Genomic DNA, 18,621 nt, shown 5'->3' with positions numbered 1-18,621 from the left:
TACGTGGTGGCAGAGTTTGAACCCATAGACTTATGGAAAAAAAAAAAAAAAAAAAGTATCATTCTCAACATTTTAAGTGACAAAATTTGGCAAGATTGAAGGCTATGTTATTAATAAAAAACATAACTTCCGTTAGGTTTCAAAATATCTGGACTATATATATCAGAAAAGAAACTTATCGGAATTATGTCTTTAAATCAGCAGATTATAAAAAACATACAAAGGAATATGGGTTCCTGATTTTTCTTGTAGTCCAAGCCCATGATGAACATCAGATGCAAAAAGTTAGTGTCTTAACAGAACTTATAGTTTGTCAGCAATTAAAGAGGCCATAATTAGAATAGATATATTTGAGACCTTGCACCATGCTCTTGTGATGACTTTGAATCAGCCAGTTAATCCTTATTTAATCCTATTTAATGTTTACCCAGGATTAAATAAAAACTAGAGCCCAGATCAGATTTATATGTAGAAAGTGAAGCATGAGTCTGTTTTGTTTTGGTTTTGGACTGGATCAATGTAATATTTTTTTTCCCCATTTTTCATACAATTAGGCAATTTACTATTGCCTACAGCAATATATAATTATTTTTCTCTGCATTATTATTCATTCATGTATATTCTGCACCTTTAAAGCATGATTAAAAATACACTTCTTTTGGATAATTTATTAATTGGTTTTAGTTAATAAGCCTTTTCTTAGCCTAATGAGAACCACAGGAATATCTCCTCCTCTTGCAAGCTTTTCCTCTGTTGTTTTTTAACATGTTATTGTTGCAAAAACTCATATCAGTTTCAATATAAACCTTATTAGTCACCTAAGACTATTATATAAAGTATGAGACAGTACCGTGAAGAGATATGTCAATAGTATTATGCAGGAACATAAAAAAAAGAATGAACTGGAATGGAATTCAGACCAAAAAAAAAAAAAAAAAATGTGAGCAGCTATAAGAGTCATTTTCAAAAATCTAAAATATTAGTGACAATACCTCATTATAGTTTTTGGGATAGTTACATGAAGATGGAAATGGTAAATAGAAAGTGTGCATGGGGAAAAAAGCTAAAACAAACCAAGTTTATGCTTGAAAATATCTCAGTTACATAAGGTTCTCTTCACACTTATAGCAGCATCTTCATTTATATTCTAATTGTTATTGTTATTATTTTAAACTTACAGTTCCTTGTTCTGCTAAATCTCCAGTCCATTCCTTGCCTAAAGAAAGTTCTTGCTAAATTTGAGAGAGATCACTTTCTAAGCCTAAAGAATTTCTGCTCTCTACCCATCAGTGCTTTTTCCATGATTTATCTATAACTGAGCCCTAAAAAGTGTTAAAAACTTTGTTGCTATGAGTCAAAAACATGCTTCAAAATCATGGCTTTGCAATGAGAAGAAATATGCAAGCAAATTCTGATATGAGACTTAGAAGCAGAAACCATCAGTAAACAAATTTACTAATTTAAGCATTCTTAGCATACTAGTTTAAGCATGCTTTCGTTTGGTTGGTTTAGATCTGTGGGGCTAACATCAGCCTGTCACAGCAGTAAGCCTTAAATCTTTTATTGCCTTAAGAGATACATTTTTTAGTTTGTTTACAAACAGGAACTGAGAAGTAAGGCCTGCATTGTACCTGAAAAAGTGATCTGCCTTTCACTTGTCAGAGTTTTGCTAGGATTAGTGTTAACGTGGCTGACTGCCTTGGCCAAGAATGAATTCAGTTTGTAGTTATAGCTGAAATGTTCAACTAAAATAGTCTTGAAAAATGTTGAAATGAATGAATTACAGTAAGTTATTTAATTAACCTTTAAAGGACATGTACAATCATATCTGTACATCTAGATCATTTATCTACAAAGATCTGTATAAAAATATTATAGAATTTTGCTGGCAATATGTCTGAAGACAAATTAAAAATTAATATACAACTTCTATTACACCTTTTGGCCCAATTGCTTCTATTTTCTCCTCTCTATCTGTCCTCCAGGAGAGCAATGAAAGGAGGGAAAGAAAGGAAAATACAAGAAGTTTTAAAGACAAAAATTACTATTCTACCTGTTTGATATTTTTATGTATTGCGTGATGTAACAACTTAATTTTCTATAATGAAAGGATTTCGTGACCGTAGGAATACCTTATTGTTTACAAATCAAAATTATGCAAGTGTTTATCATTTTAACCTGAAGGACATATATCATTTTAACCTGAAGGACACAAATTAAAATGTAGGCAGTATTGTGAAAGGATTATGTCAAGTGAAGAAGAAATTGTGGTTTGACTTTTCAAATAAACAAGAAATATTCCAAGGAAGTATTAATTTTGTCTAATGTATATGACATTTAGAAAAGCAGCTACAATTCTGCTCTCAGTAGATAGAATATAATAATCTTTTTCTTAAGAGAAAGAAACAATTCCACTTTCAGTTAAATTATCAGTACTCATTTTTATTCAGATGACAATAAGAGCTAATGCTGATGAAGGCAAACAGTAAGAGTTCTGCAAATTTCCCTTTGGCTAAATATATCGGTTGGCAACTCTGAACTTGAGTGATTTAGTTAGTAACAGCCCCCTGACTAGAAGAACAGATTTGAAATACAGATAATTTTCCTTTTTTTTTTTTTTTAATGTAAATATTATCTATGGTGGGATTACTTTTTTTTTTTTTTTTCTAAATCTGATTCCAACCCATTGAGTTTAATCTGAAGAAGGTAACTTGTTAGTTTAAACTATCTGTGGCTTTAGCCTTGTTATTCAAAAAAATAACAAGTTCAGTGTTCTGTTAAATAACTTGTGACCAGATTCTTTCTCCAATATGGAAAAACAACAACAAAAACCCACTATTCAAAAATCATGAATATGGTCATGGATGTATCTTACTTAAAATTAATTTTACAGTCTGGCTACAATTTATTTTACGTGGGAAAAAAAAAAAAAGATGTCTAGCTAATGTTCACAGAAAAGGATGAAAGTTACTACCAGCTGATTGCCATTATTGAGGGCTGTGTGTATAAATGAAAGGAGAATATGCAAGTATATAAGGAAGTCATAAAACCAATTAATCAAAATGGCTCATAATCTCATAATCCTGATACAAATATGCTTTTATACTCAAAAAAGAAACAACAACAAAAAAACAAACAAACAAAAAAAAAACTCAGGAAATACAAAAAAAATATGGATAACACCTTTGACATGAGCTTTTTCTTCCTTACTGGCTTTAGCAAATTAAGAGGAGACACATCACAGGTTATTTAAAATCAACCACATGCTTCTGGTTTTAAACTATTCTTTACATGCAACCTGATATAGCATCTGGCTAGTAAGCCATGATTTCTGTTTTATAAATCTAAATGAAATTGTAATTTGACCTGTTAGGAATTTTTTTATATGCACAGGTGGCTTGTGCTTTCCAAAGCCAAGTTATACCATTTCTTCATTAAAGACAGGATGCCACTTTCAGAGCAGTTTATGTTATCTCATCTAAAAGGTTATTATCTTCCAAACCTTGAAATTCTGACCCATATGTGGAAATGGCTCTACAAGATTTAATTAGCAAGCAGAAGGATAGAGAAACTGGAAAAACTACCTTCAGTGGATTACACCCTGTAGATGTCTGAGTTGAGAGCACCTGCATTGGTGTCAGCTCTTACTGTATTTCCCTCTATGGTTGTCACTGGACAGCTGTGCGGAGACTCAGCCAGTTGTACATCTGTTCCAGCAGGGGAAGCTGAAATTGCCAGAAGTGTCTGGCTGACTGCCTAGCACTGTAGCCCTAGGTTTCTCCACAACAATAGAAAATTACGACCTTCCAATTCACTCTCAGTCACTTAAAATTTCCTCTTAGTTCCCTCTGACTCCTGCAATATTCTCCAGATGAAACGGAGGAGATACATTTCAAAATTTCCTACTTCTAAAATTCATTCAATTTTTTTTAGTAAGTTTGAGCACATGGTTAATTTGTATTAGTATGCTTTACTAGCATATATGCTTCACTATTTTCTTGCTTATTTATGTGGCAACATTCTGGGAGTGATACATGTTTCTATATAGTTCAAAACATATTCTACAACAACTGTACTCCATGCAGCTTATGTGTAGTAGAAGATTTAATCACTTCCTATTTTATTTATTTATTTATTTATTTGAGAGAGAGAGAGAGAGAGAGAGAGAGTCCTTACCAGTAGATTATTCCAACTGGAGCCAACTAATGAAGCTGAGAGGATGCATGCTGCAGGTACTTGTGCTTACTAATAACTTGTGTCAAATGAACGGTAACAAGAAAACATAGATAAACAGCTAAATAACAGTATAAATAGCTTATCTATAATGATGTTTGTAAGACTGAAAAATCAGTACCAAACAATGTTCTTTTGCTCTGTGGAACACAATGTACTTTATGCGCTGTGAGTCAGACTATAGAATCCAAACTCAACACTACTGTATGATCACATACATCTGTTGTACTGTCAGAATAAGCTTAAAAATCAAATGATGAATAATAAATAATCCAGTCAGACCCCCTGTCCACACCCCAGCCAGGAGCAGGGTAGTCAGAGGTATGGGGGCATCCAATGGGGCCTAGCCCTGCTGTGGCCTTTCTGGGTCTGATGGCCTGGGGCTTGGAGCACGTCCTGGGCCTGGGCAGGTGGGGAAGCCCTGGGGGCAGGCATGAGCAGGCCAGGTTGGTGGTGCCCCATGGCACCTAGTGGTGTCTTTTCAATCAATATTGGATATTTTAAACAAATTAATATAAAACACAAATGTGTTTTAGAAGTGAACCTAGTTACACATATGAATTTAAAGAGATAATTAATTATCTTTGATACCCTGATAATAATCTTAGTAATGTAATACTAAAGACATCTTTCATATCTTTGATAGTTATCTTTCATCATCCCACCTTGCTAGTTGGACATGTTGTGCCTCCATCCAGGGACATGTAATTCAAAGCTAACATTGATTAAATCATACTCATGTGATAAGTTGAGTATCTTAAAACATTTACGGTGTGTTCTTCTGCCTACTTTTTCCATATCTGACTTTGAGATTTGTTCCACTGTCTTCTTGGCTTCTCTACCAGTATTTCCCTCATGGTAGCTTCTCATTCATCACCACATGGACCTGCAGTAGAGTTTGGCTGTCTGAGAGGGGCACAGCCCCTCTGGCCTGCCTTGGCTCCAGCTTGCTGGGAAAATACTTTTTGAGGTGTGAGAAAGCAAGCAAGGAAAAATGAGGAGAGATAAGCATAGTGAAAACATATGGAAGTGTAACTGTTGACACAGCAACATGTAACAGCTCTGGGACTCAAAGGGAAGTACTAACTTAAAAATGTAAAACATTTTCCTCCCTTTGGAGGAACCTGGCCCTTCCCCAGCCGACTGACAGTGACCAGAGGACTCAGACTCACTCCAGGGGTAGTGAGCATACTCATATCTAACCTAGGAGCCTGCTAATCCTAGCCAGTCATCACATATATCACACAACAAACAATCCTTTCCTACTCCTTAGTAGTGCTTGCCTTGCTACAGAGTCTCTGCTCAGTATGAACACTGCCTGAATTATGTAAAGGTGGATTTACAGCTTCTTTAAGAAGGATGCTGTGCCTGTGGTACACCTAGTGAAAAGTTTTCCAGTCCTGTGAGAATTTATGCTAAAATATATTGATTTTCCAGAAATTTCTAACAATCAGCTGTAAAAATATGCAGGAAACATTTAGAAGAGATGAAATAAGAACACAATGTCTTTGTGTAGTCATCTCAAAATTCAAAATTAGTCACTGAAAGATTAAAATATTTCATTTATTTTGAAAATTGTCCCATTTTTAGAAATTAGAACCCCTCATTTTCTTTGCATGAATGAAGTTAATTGAAACCAACACTTACATCAACAGATCTGTTGCTAATATGTATTTTCAGTGAAAAGCATTTTGCTGAAAATTCCTACCAAGTTCTTTGCACTTGTATTTAGTGTGAGTCTTTCATTGAAATAAAACAGACTAAAGCATGATGGCTATAGAAAACAAGTTTTCAGAAACTGAGTATTCATCTAACAACACTACTGAAAAATCCACAGAAACTGATTTGCAAGTACTGGCACCAATGTTCTCAATGTAAACAGCTAATAAAAGTATATATAAATCAGTAAGGAGTGACAGAAACAATTTTGATGAAATCTGGCTAAGAAACTCCTGCACATATCTGGAAACTTGAGTTTCCCAGAATATCTAAATTCTCACAGATTTATGTTAGCACATTATTTCCTTTCCCCAAAACTAAGATAATAAACCACAGAAACTGTGACTTCTCAGAAAGAAAGTCTCTGGTACAGCAGGATATTAAATTCTGTCTTTTAATTCCTACTCCAGATCCTGGGACTCTACCTCTTGCATATTCCTTGGTGTTCATGTATATTTCAAATTAATACATTAAGTATTATGATGTTTAATGACACATCTATTTTTTTTGCTGTAGCCATGCTATTGCAAACAACAATAATAAAAAGGTTAAACTGTACTTCATAAGCACTGTTATCAAGTGAAATTATTAATAATTAATAATAATTAATTTCTCAGACAAAAGAGTGACAAGAAAAAAATACTTCATGCAGTGAGTTGACTTCTCACACATTCCCTTTTAACAGTATCAGAAGTCAAACACCTTAGCCATATTTTTACATATTCATATTGGTATAATGCAGGCGAATATATACCAATATTATAATTAGTATAAAGCAGTCAATGTCTATGAATCTCACATAATATTAGCTTACTTAACTCTAACTTGAAACCAAAGTAAATCTTCCCAAAGTGAGATTTAACTACGTTTAGTTATTAGATGTTCATATTCTTCTGAGGAAATGTTCAGAGCAATACAAATTTTCTGTCATGGGACTTCAGAATAAAAGTATGTGCTCTACGAATAGTAGCTAGATCCCTTATTAGAATAATATATTTTATAATAATAATAATAATAATTTAACAATAATTTAATAATAACTTAATATTAATAATTTAATAATAATAAGTCTGATAATTTAATAATAATATGTTAATATATTTTATGGGTCTTCACAGGTGAAGTAAATGCTAACAATGTATGTTATACAGGAAATATGTGACATACATGATACGGAATTCAGATGTCTAGTCTCTGAAAGATTAGAATCTTTAAAAAAAATGTGCAGAAACTAGGTTCTTAGATATAGGAGAAAAAGAGAGTGCCAAAACAAGCAAATAAATTCAAAAGAGTCTAAATGAAAATGCTGGGAATTGTACTATTTATTTAATTATTTATTTCAATGAGATTATATGACTGCCTACTAGAACATGTTTTCAAGTCAATGAAGGTAGAATAACTTCTCAAACGGATGCAAGAATCAGAAAAGAATTAGAGCAACACTCAAAATTAATTTTACCAGATATCTTATTCAGTTCTTTATTATGTTATCTCTCCAAGTTACTAGCAGTTTCCCTGCTGCTAATAATCACAGAATGCTGACATGTCTACAACTAGTTTCTGCCAATCCAAGCAAACTGTAGTAAGCATGTTGTAATTTACAGTCCCAAGATGTTGACAGACTGGTTCACAAGCCAGAAAAACATTACTTTCTTTTGCAACTTCAAAGCCCAAAAGGAGGACATAAAGTTCTGTGAAAACCAGTGGGATGCTGGAAAGCAAAGGAATAAGTTAAGCTATTGGTTACAAAGATGCTGGCCACCATTCCAGAGTGGATATCAGAACTAACTCCAACAAACTGTCTGGCAAGGGGGCTGTTTTCTACACAGGCAGTAAAAAGTAGGCTGAGAAAGTTTTTCTTAGGATCTTCAGCCTGGCATCCAGCTGTGCATCGTTTTTGTGCACTACAAGTTATGTGCAACAGTAATATTTTATATATGTATATAGAATTGCTTGTATCTTCTGTAGGCATTTCCCTGGCAAAACTTATGTACACTTTTAGATTATACAAATATATATATATATATATATAAACTTATTTATGAATCATGGGAAAACATTAACCTTAATTCTAAGCCTTTAACCTCAGAACAATGGGAGATTACAAAGAAAGTTAGGATGAGAGCAAAAGTCATCATAGTGCAGCACTGGATGCCTACTGACAGAAAATGTCTGGCTTTAAAAATCAACAATATTGTTATGTTCACATGGATATTTAAAATACCAAGAACAATCTGTCTGGGTTCTGTTATAACTTTCAATTCAAGCAGAAAAATCAAATGTGTATGCTGCAGCCTCATCCATATCAGAGAGCTGCTGCTATCAAAATGTTTCTTGAAGCCATCTTGAGGGAACAATAATGGTACTATTGTTAAAATAAATCTTCTTATGTTTACATGTTAATTTAGAATAATAATAATAAAAAAGGCTATTATTAGTCTTAATATTTTTTAATCATGCATGGTAAGTGGAAAAATTACAGTAAAGTAAAAAAGGAAAGTTATCACAATGTGTCATAAACTCTTGAGTTATGTGTTCAGGAAACTTTACCCTAATCCAAAAAAGGAAACATTTTTTGGGGGCAGGATAGTTCTTCCCTCCACAGCCTTGTAGCCATACTTTAGTCCTACGATACTTTTTTCACTTTCTTTCAGTTGACTAATTCTTTAAGTATCAGGTCATTCATGACCTAGCTGTGCATTAAATTTAAACTTTTTTCTTTCAGTCTCTAAGCAGACTTTGAATGGTTAATCTTTTGTATTACTAAAAAGTAAGAAGAAACACCAAACCATCCAAGACAAAGAATACAGGGTGTAGAATTTAGTGTGTTTCTGTGTGTCTGTCTTGGTTTGTATGTTACATGGGGTGATTTATTTATTTGTTTGTTTGTTTGTTTATTTATTTATTTATTTATTTATTTTTTTATTCCCCCCCCCCAGGAATTGTGTTGTGGCAGTTATCAAAGCCTTCATAATTATGCCCAGAATTTCAAGATTTCCCAAAGCCACAGCAGATCCCATCCTTATGCAGTGGAGATGCATTCAGAAATCAGACATGATCACACCTGGACAAATACAAATGCACACCTGCATAGACATACACAGCCCTGACTGAAGTTGTGATACATGCATTTACACCAGTAAACCCAAAGCTTTTGGGAACTGCCATAGCCAGGAGGCTCTCCCATGCCTGCCTGTTCATATCCACCCTGAGGTCTCCCTGCACCTGCCAAAGCCCCCACATCAGCCCCAGGGCTCTCAGCCCCTTCCCCAGCAAGGCCTTGGCTCCTCACAGCCCAGCCCTGCCCAGCTGAGGTTGTTGACCAGCATGACCTGGTGAAGTGTTCTTCAGATGCTGTGCCCATGCGCAACCATGGAAATACATCAAAGTTTTTGTTGACATCCCTTGTATAAAATGATGAATGTAACGTTGTCCTGTACAAGACACAGCAGCTCTTTTAAAGACGACTCTTCTTATGCAGACAGTATTCAGAGAGGGGTACAATACAGAAATCAAAATAGTTAACAGCCAAAGAGGTTGGTTTTCTTTAATACAGTGTCTGTTTTTTATCACAGCAGGGTGGAACTACATTAGCACCCCATAATCTGCTTGCATCCTGTGAGCTCTCTGAACAGTCCTCTACAGATGTTTGCTATTATCCATAATTTAGAAACTATTTCACCAAAGAAAAAAACCCTGAGAAAAAATCACCCTCTTTGTCAATGGTCCCTTGAAGAAGCCAAAATGTTAGTATCATTGCAAATGTTAGCATTAACAAATCAAATTGTGCTTGTTTGCCCATCTAAAATGATATAAAATTGTTCTTATTAAAAATTAAAATATTATTTTTATGTATTCACCATACAGGCATATTGGAGCCCATGCTGCAATTTGCTTGTAAAGAACCTCTTCCTCATTTAACAGGAGGATAAAGAAAATACATAGGAATCCAGTGATACATGGACATGTGCAGGCCAAGAGTAACAAATTAACTGATTCAAATGTAGTGATCATCATAATGATATATAATGATACATAAACTGCATAAACTAAATGAGATTATTTTTGTATGGATAATGAAACCTATAGATACTAAAATGACAGTAGTCAGTATTTTTTTTACCCACCCAAGTATTTACCCATGTCTGAGGTGGCAAGTTAATCAGAAATTGCAAAATATTTTTTTATATTAACCTTAAAAAATCTTAATCATGGAATTGCCAAATAACAAATAAGGAAATTAGAGAACAACTGTAATAACATCTTGTCCCAATTCCTCCTTCAGATGTTGCATAGTGTCTCACTGACAATATTTCTGCATAAGTGAAATATGGCCTAGTAGGGGAAGAAATCAGATTTCTTACTGTATCAGGATAATAACTGATAGTAAATTATTCAAATAAAACCAAATTGAAATTTTGATTTCTTTCTGAAAAATTTTGCAATACTTTCCTTCAAAATGTTTCTGTCCATTTATCGACTAACTATCGATGAACTGGCAAATTATATTTATGTAATTTCTAATCTATGCATTCTGAGCATACATTTAATTGTGAATAGTAACTGACTATTTTGCCTGTTTGGATCAAGTAAAACGAAAATCTGAGTTCTAATACAAATACATATTTATTAAATTCTATTTTCTGTCAATAGAATGGAATAATATAATCATAGACTTCTTTGGGTTGGAAGTGACCTGAAAGATCATCTATTTCCAACCCCTCTGTCATACTCAGGGACACAATAGCTGTCATATTTATATAGATTTGCTTGCTAATACCTATGCAAATTAAATTGGACACATAACAATTCAAAATTGGTACAAGTGTATTTTAAACAAACTAATTATGAAAACTAGCAACATCGCATTATTCTCCTGTAGTGAATACGGCCTTTAACAGTTGAATAATTAGAAAATTTTACTAGCTACTAAAGCAGTCTGCAAATGTATTTGTCACTAATTTTGTGATAAAATACAGGTGAGTCCTGAACATATATTGTGACTGTCTTCAGAGTGGTGTACTTAACACGGGAGACAAGATCTTTGGCATCATTTTGCAGACTTCTCCCTTTCAAGTAAAGCACCACTGGCTTGTTTGTGTTTATTTATTTTATTTTATTTTATTTTATTTGGCCAATGCAATGCATTTCACAAGCATTTAACTGAATTTGACTGAGTAGCTACTTGTTAGCATTAGTAGTTCTACATTCCAGGTGCTAGTTTTGACTTTTGTCATGATTTTATTAGAGGACTCTGAGATACTTTCTTAAGTTGCAGCACATAGGTACGACACTTTCTTTTTTTGTGTGTTTCAGTTTCCCCATCTCTAAAACAGGAAAACGCTTTAGATTGTTCTGAGAAATTTGTTTGGTAGAAACCAGGTTGGTCTGCAGCATGCCCAGACAGTGCTCCTCAGGATGAATCTCACTACTTGTTAACATACGTCAACTGGTTAGAACATGATTTTGCCCAGAGGGAATTCTTGGTCCCTTGATGTGACTGGTTGAAGTAACTCTGTCCTGATTTGTTCCTGGGCCCTAGGATAAATGGGCTGGAATCTTTACAGTGCACCAAATTTAGTCTGTTTGTTGCTTGACTGAATGGTCAGCAGATACGGCTCCACTCGAGTATTATTTGTGATACTTGTTGATACAGGGTACTGCTGTCAGAAGCATCCAACAGCCACAGTGATTACCACAGAAGGGCATACAGAAAGGGCCAGAAGGGCTGAGAAGAGCATCCCTGGGCTTGGCACTAGTGATGACTCCCCACAGGACACAGTCCCTACCACCCATTAGAAGAACTACCTGAGACTCACCTGGAGCAAGCTCCCAGAGAAACTGTGGCTGCAGGGACCTCTTGCAGAGGCTGGGGCAGAAGAGCACCTTGCCTGCCTGCTGTCTTCCTGTGCATGGAGGAGAATGCTTCTACTTAGGGGATGTACAACTGTACTTGTGCATTCTCTGTGCCAGTCTCTGTGGCCGGCCATGTCAGCATCTTTGGACATCTGTGTGGGTCTCTGGGACACACATTCAGTTTTGTTGCTGGTAGAACATGGAAATGGTAAAGCAGCAGTCACATCCATTGGCCCAGAACAGAGATCCATGGCAGTCTGGGCACGTTGGGCTTGGCTCCAGTGGCCAGGCTGGAGGAACCCCTCTGCTGGTGAAGATGATGGTCATTTATAATATTTCTTAATTGGGTCTTCTCCGAGACTCTTCAGCTTCAGGAGTCTGAACATTCAACAGAAATGATGGAGGTGCATGTAGAGTCTGTCCTTATGGGGTTGGAAAATGGAGACTACTGTTTCAGAGCCTGTGTCATGGTTACATTTGTGTACTAGAATTAAACGAAGAGATACCAAACGATTGTTCCTGGGTATTTTTGTTTGTCTGATTGATTTGTAGTACTGCTGTCATCAGAGTGAGACTGATGAGACTGTCCAATCAGGTGGTCATCAGAATGGCAGAAAAAAGCCATGTAATGTTGTTTATCACCCAGGAAGCATTGTTTTAGTAACTTTATCATGTCAACTACTGAAATACTGACATAACTGCTTTACTTACTAGTGCTAAGGAACAGTAGACTTTTTTTTTTTTTTTTTTTTAAATACGTTCTAATGGGAAAAGTGTATTCTAGTTTAACTAGGTTAAGTGGTGTGGGTTCAGAGGGTATGGAACTTATACGTCATTTATTCTGCACTGTTGGAAACCCTCCCCTGAGTAAATGAGTGCTGATAATGCAAACTCACTCTCAGAACATGGAGTCTGCAGAGAAACATCAAGTTAAGGAAGAACTTCTTGCCAAATGAGTGAATGTAAATTCCAAAAGCATTATTTCCTTGGATGCAACTGTTTTTCTGTTATTGAAAAACAAATACAGATCTTCAGTTTTCCAGACAACGTTTCAAAATCATCAAGATAAAAAAGTAATCTTTGTTCTAATTACTGTGAACCAGGTCGTTAAGAATTCACTAATAGCTTTGTCTGTGTGTCATTTCAACTTTTTGCCTGTCTTCTAACCCAAACTACAAGGCATTTATTTGCTGGGCAGCATCTGCTGCATAGAAAGAGTAGTTCAAAATTTATCTGACCACACTGTTACTAATATGTTTTGACTTAAATTACACCATCAGCTATGTTAACTAACATTAATTCAAAGCATATTTTCCTTTGTTTTCTTGTTCTTTCATCTATTATTTTGAATATTTTTGCTAGAAAATGATGTTACTAAGTTGGGGAATAAACAGTATTGAGTAATGCTTTATATTTCCTGTGTATCTCCAAAAACACCATGAATCAGTTTTGTTCCTATAGTCAGAGTGACGGGCACGTTTTCTGGCAGCCAGCAGAAGAGTGAAGGTTAAAGATAAATAGAAATCTTGCTTAAGACAGCTCCCTGGAGTTTCATAACTGTGAATGATATATTATTTTTTTTCCATGAACTATTAACTTGGATTTTCAAACTGTATCAAATCAGTGTTGCAACCTACAGGAAATCACTGCATTAAGAAAAATAAATAAATAAATAAAAGTCAGATGTGAAAACCACTCCTCAACTGAACTGCAGTAATTGTTAGCATTGCATCAATCACCTCACAGTGTCTGTAAACTTTTCTTTTACAAAAGACTGCATTAATTAGCCCTTGAAGACTATAAAATGACATCAAGGACACGGGCTTGATAACTGTAAAATAATAATAATTTAAAAAAAAGTAAACATAATTTCCAATAAAGATAACCTCAGTGCCAATTTTGTTTCAATAATGTAAAAGCCATAAAATGACGTTCTAAATTTGGTTTAGAATGTTCCTATTATACTTTTATTTCTGGAAGTGAATAACACCCATTTTAACTGCTTGTTTCCCACCCACTCACACCCTGTGTCAAATAAAGATACCTAGTATTTAAGACTTACTTTTGCATTTGTTCACATTGAAAGAGTGGGCAGGAATTCTGTACCTTTTACCTAAAAGCCAGCCAACCTGGTTGCTGGTTAAGAAGGCTGTGGCCTTGCTTGTGTTACGAGGAGGCAGTAACTCTGCCAGAGCTGTGGATATGTGCTGGCAGGGTGACTACAGAGACGGAAACGGGAAGGAGCTGCTTCAACACTGGACGCAGGGCTCTGGGATCTGATTGACAGCCTGGATATGCTGTGAGGAGGGATCAAACATCAGTATCCTGTGTTTGTTATGCTTTGGAATTACCTGTAATTGCCTATTATTTATAAAACACCACATTCATGGAGTATTATTAAAGCTTTTATATGGTAGCAGAATTTGTCTTTCGGTTTACTTTCATAGTGTAGAAAGCACTTCCTTCTCTTTTATACATGTACTAACATGTAGACCTGAATACTACACTGGTTCTGGCAAAACTTTTTGATTATCATTTCAGTCTCTTAGAACAGACAAATCAGGAACAAAACACATAAACTGAATACTGAAAACCTGAAAAGCAAATACCGATTACTTTAACATAAAAATTTTGAACAATGTATTTTTACTTCATTTAATCATACAACATGCCCAAATATCTCCTCCACATACAGATGATAGGGAGACAAATGAAAAATATCCATGATCAACCACGAGAAAAAAAATATCAGGAATATACTGATATTTGTATACTGAAGTATATTTATACATATATTTATACATATATTCTAAATGTAACTTTAAAACAACACAGGAGCATAATATGGCAGGGCCTATACATGAGTGATGTATTATAAATTACAAAGTAAAGGCAGACAAAATGAGAAAAAATTTGTAAATACACTCAAAGACCACCAGATGTCTCTGTAATAAAAGTTATGCAAAAATATAGTAAAATCTTCAACCCACCAAAACCATACAGACAAAATGGAAAGCCTAATGAACAGTTCAAACTGTTATAAAAACTAAAGCTATATGGAGGTGAAATGTTAATACAGCCTAGCCAAATTCTGTTGCCAGTGTCAACAGTATTTATGAATGCCATAAAAAAAAAAATCAAGGTTTTAATTCAGATTCTACTTCATGTTGCAGCTTGCGAAGTCTGTATTCATGCAAAGCACGCAAGGAAAGTGGAAAGGTGCATACAATTGTCTATTCTTCTAATTAGACAATAAATTATTTTACTACAGTTATCACTACCTTGAGTTGAACTCAGATTAATGACAACCATATTAGCAATTTAGTTCATTCTACGAAACAGAGTTAACTGGTACAAAACTACTATCATAGATTCAGTTACTACAGAAAGATATTACATATCAGTAAAACTTATTCCTGTAATTGAAGAAAAAACAACAATAATGTAAACTCTCTGTAGCAATATAACTTTGCATATTGTCTGTTACAAAAATCAGTTACAGATACTGCTATTATTTTTTATAATAGTACTTGTATTACACATGAAGACAAATATTCGCTGTAGCTTGTATGTAGTTGCAACAGTGCATAGATGTTTTGCAAAAATGTAATGTCTTTTTGTTCACAAATGTGCACTTAGAACTTCAAATTAAAGCATATATCTTCCTTTCCTCTTTGTTGCTACAGTGCATCTCGTTTATATGGAAAAGTTACCTGAGTAGTATTTGTTTGGAATTTTGTTTTGCTTAATGTGTCTTTGACAGAAGTTTTTAAGTGTGAGTCAACACTGTAATCTCAACTGTTTGATAAAAAGTAAGTATCAAGCAGGTGAATATCCTCCAAGTACAAACCACCTGTACATTATTAAGGAATAAAAAAGATATACATTTTCCATACTTTCAATAAGAAATGTATTTTCATTTTGAAATTACTAAGTTAGTTCTGGGAATACTTCTACTGAAATTAAAATATTTTTCTAAATAGTCTCTTATTTCACACAATGGCAAGGAAAACATGAAGAGCTAGAAAAATTGTTTTATAAAAACCTTGTTTATAAATGTTTAGAAATTGTATTTTGGAAAACATTTTTATGTTCACATAAGTTTTATGTCATTATATAATAGCAAATATATTTAGCAAATAATATAAAATGAAATAAAAATATATAGTAAAATTTGTATTAAACACAATAAAATATACACAAATGCTGTAGCAACATCTAGAGATATTACTGGTGGCAAAATTAGAAACCAAATTTCTCAGTTTGCCTTATTCATTAGATAGAACTGATTCTCTTTTCAGCATCTCAGTTTTGTGGCTTTCCAGAACCTAAAACTTCATCTGTACCTATCATAAACTCTTATTTTGAACTGCACTGTCATCTCACCAGCTTCAAAACTCTTCAAATATTTTTCTGTCTTCTTTTATGCCTCTTTTACCTGTCCAAGTTTTCATTTTGCTTTCTTTCCCATTTTCCCATACTATAATTCCCATTTTCCTCTCTACACTTTCATTCTGAAGCTTCCCTATGACCTTTCATGCCTAGCCTGGCAGTTCTGAGAAGTCTGTTTTAGCATGGTGTCACAGATATACTGTTTGCCTAGTTTAAACCCCGTTCGCTGTATAATAATGGGCACAAAATATGTGCATAAACAACTTTAATATTCTGTGTAATTTATTTATTCCTTCATGTATTGAAACATCTTTGTAACCTGTTTGCAGTGTTAATGAATCCTGGGCAGAAAATCATTTGAAAGTGATTATTGCTGTTAAGACAAAATAAAACTATTCCACACATTCCAGTAAAAATAAATCTGTTTTGTTTCATTTAGACAAAGTTACAGAGAAGTGCTTTTCAACACTTCACAAAGGGCAAGAGTAGACAACCTGCACTTTCAGGCTGTTTAGCCTGAAAAGCTCATAGCAGCAAAAAAGCTCTTAAAAGCAGCCTTTACTAGGCCAAGACACAAAGCTTATATCTTGCCTTTGTTGAACCTATCTATCAGATTCAAAAAAGAACTATCCGGGAGGACCATTACATCTTCCTACAGAATATGGATTGGAGAGAGCTTTTGAAACCTTGTATGAAAATTTGTCTTTTAAATTTCCAATGCTTCATTGATTGCCAACCTCAAAACAGTATTCTCTGTGCTTTTTGTTTCTTATTCTTCTTTCCTCTTTTTTTTTTTTTTTTTCATACCTCCTGCTCAGTTTATTTTCCAGAGAATCAGAGAATTCCCTTTTCTTATCTTTCTCACACTAATCTCCAGTGAGTTTAGTAATCTACAAATAGTCTATTAATCCTATCTTTTTTTTTTTTTTTCAAATGAAATGTTCATAGTAGATATAATACAATTAAAAAATTGTTTTTTAAAAATTTGATTTTTCTCTAGAAATCACCTATCATTATCTTATTTCTTTCTTTCACATGTTGCATGCATTTCCCGTAATACCTTGTTTCTTTTCTTCAGTGCAAGACCTTTTATATGCGTATCCCACTTTGGGCAGTAAGCCTGCACTATGAATTGTACAAATAGATACAGTGTAATATTGTGCATGTGGGTGTATACAAATTTAGTTAAGAAGAAGTAAATATACAGTGACTCCTTAGATCTCAAAATAATCTAGTTCAAGAATAGTGTACGTGCTTGCTGAAGAAGAATTTATCTCTTAAAACGCAAAAGACAGAACAATCATATTCCATTATTTGCAGAGAGAGTAAACTTCAAAGCTTGACAAAGTGGACTTAGAGGATGTGCAAATAGTTTTCACCAACTCTACACCAAACTATACAAAATGTTCCTCTCAGTGTAAAAGTTATTTAAAGCAAACTGTGTCTGACTAAGAGAACAGGATTATATTAATCTAACAGTTATCTGGCTAGTCCCGTATTCTCCTGCTAAAGGATTGATAGGATAAATTGTTTTCATTGTCTCAGTCTAGACAGCAGCTAGATTAGGATCAAGACAGATGCCAGTTCTCATTTGGTCAGGCATACACTGACACCACTTAGCTAACAGTGGTATACAGAAAGCGAAATGCTGTGGAAGAGAAAATCTATGTATTCACTGAATAATTTTCACAGTTTATTCAATACAGATGTTGGCAACTCATTAGTTCTCCCACTGCCTGTGAAAAAATAAAGTGTGAAATAGTCTTATTAAAGTGTGTAATGCTGTGCAATTTTTCAGACAAACCTGTGTAAGAAAAAGATGTCTATTGCAGGCCAAAGTCAGATAATTAAAATACTAATGTGAGCTATGACATACACTTACAGGTCTTGACCTATTTCTCAACCAATAACTTATGACATGGTAATTGGCCTTTCCAAAGGGCTGGACAGTTCTTGGTATTATTTGATGAGTCCAATATGCTACAGCCACTAAGTATTATTTTATGTTTTATGCTAGAGAAGTAACGTATGTATCAACATATGCACCTGGCTTACACACACAGAAACCCAAACGTGAGGCAACTGTAATATTTGCTGCTTTACGTAGACCTGGCCATTAGAAAAAGTGACTTGAAGGCTGGAGTCAGGGGAACTGAGTTCTCATTTGAAAAGATTTATCCTTCTCCCCATCATACCTTCAAACATTTTCTTGCATGGCTGAGGCAAGTAACTCCAGTATGGGGGAGAAAAGAATGTTAGTTGTTACCCACAAGGAGGCAAAAGTGAAAACCAACATAAAAACAGAATCACAGAATGGCTGAAGTTGGAAGGGATCTCTGGAGGTCATCTGGTCTAGTTCCACTGCTCAGGGACACCCAGAGACCAGGACCATGTCCAGGTAGCTTTTGAACATAGAGGATT

Source organism: Anas platyrhynchos, chromosome 2 (assembly GCF_047663525.1).
Source record: "Anas platyrhynchos isolate ZD024472 breed Pekin duck chromosome 2, IASCAAS_PekinDuck_T2T, whole genome shotgun sequence".
Lineage (NCBI taxonomy): Eukaryota > Metazoa > Chordata > Aves > Anseriformes > Anatidae > Anas > Anas platyrhynchos.
The sequence above is the reverse complement of the archived record's forward strand: the minus strand, read 5'-3'. Positions refer to the sequence as shown.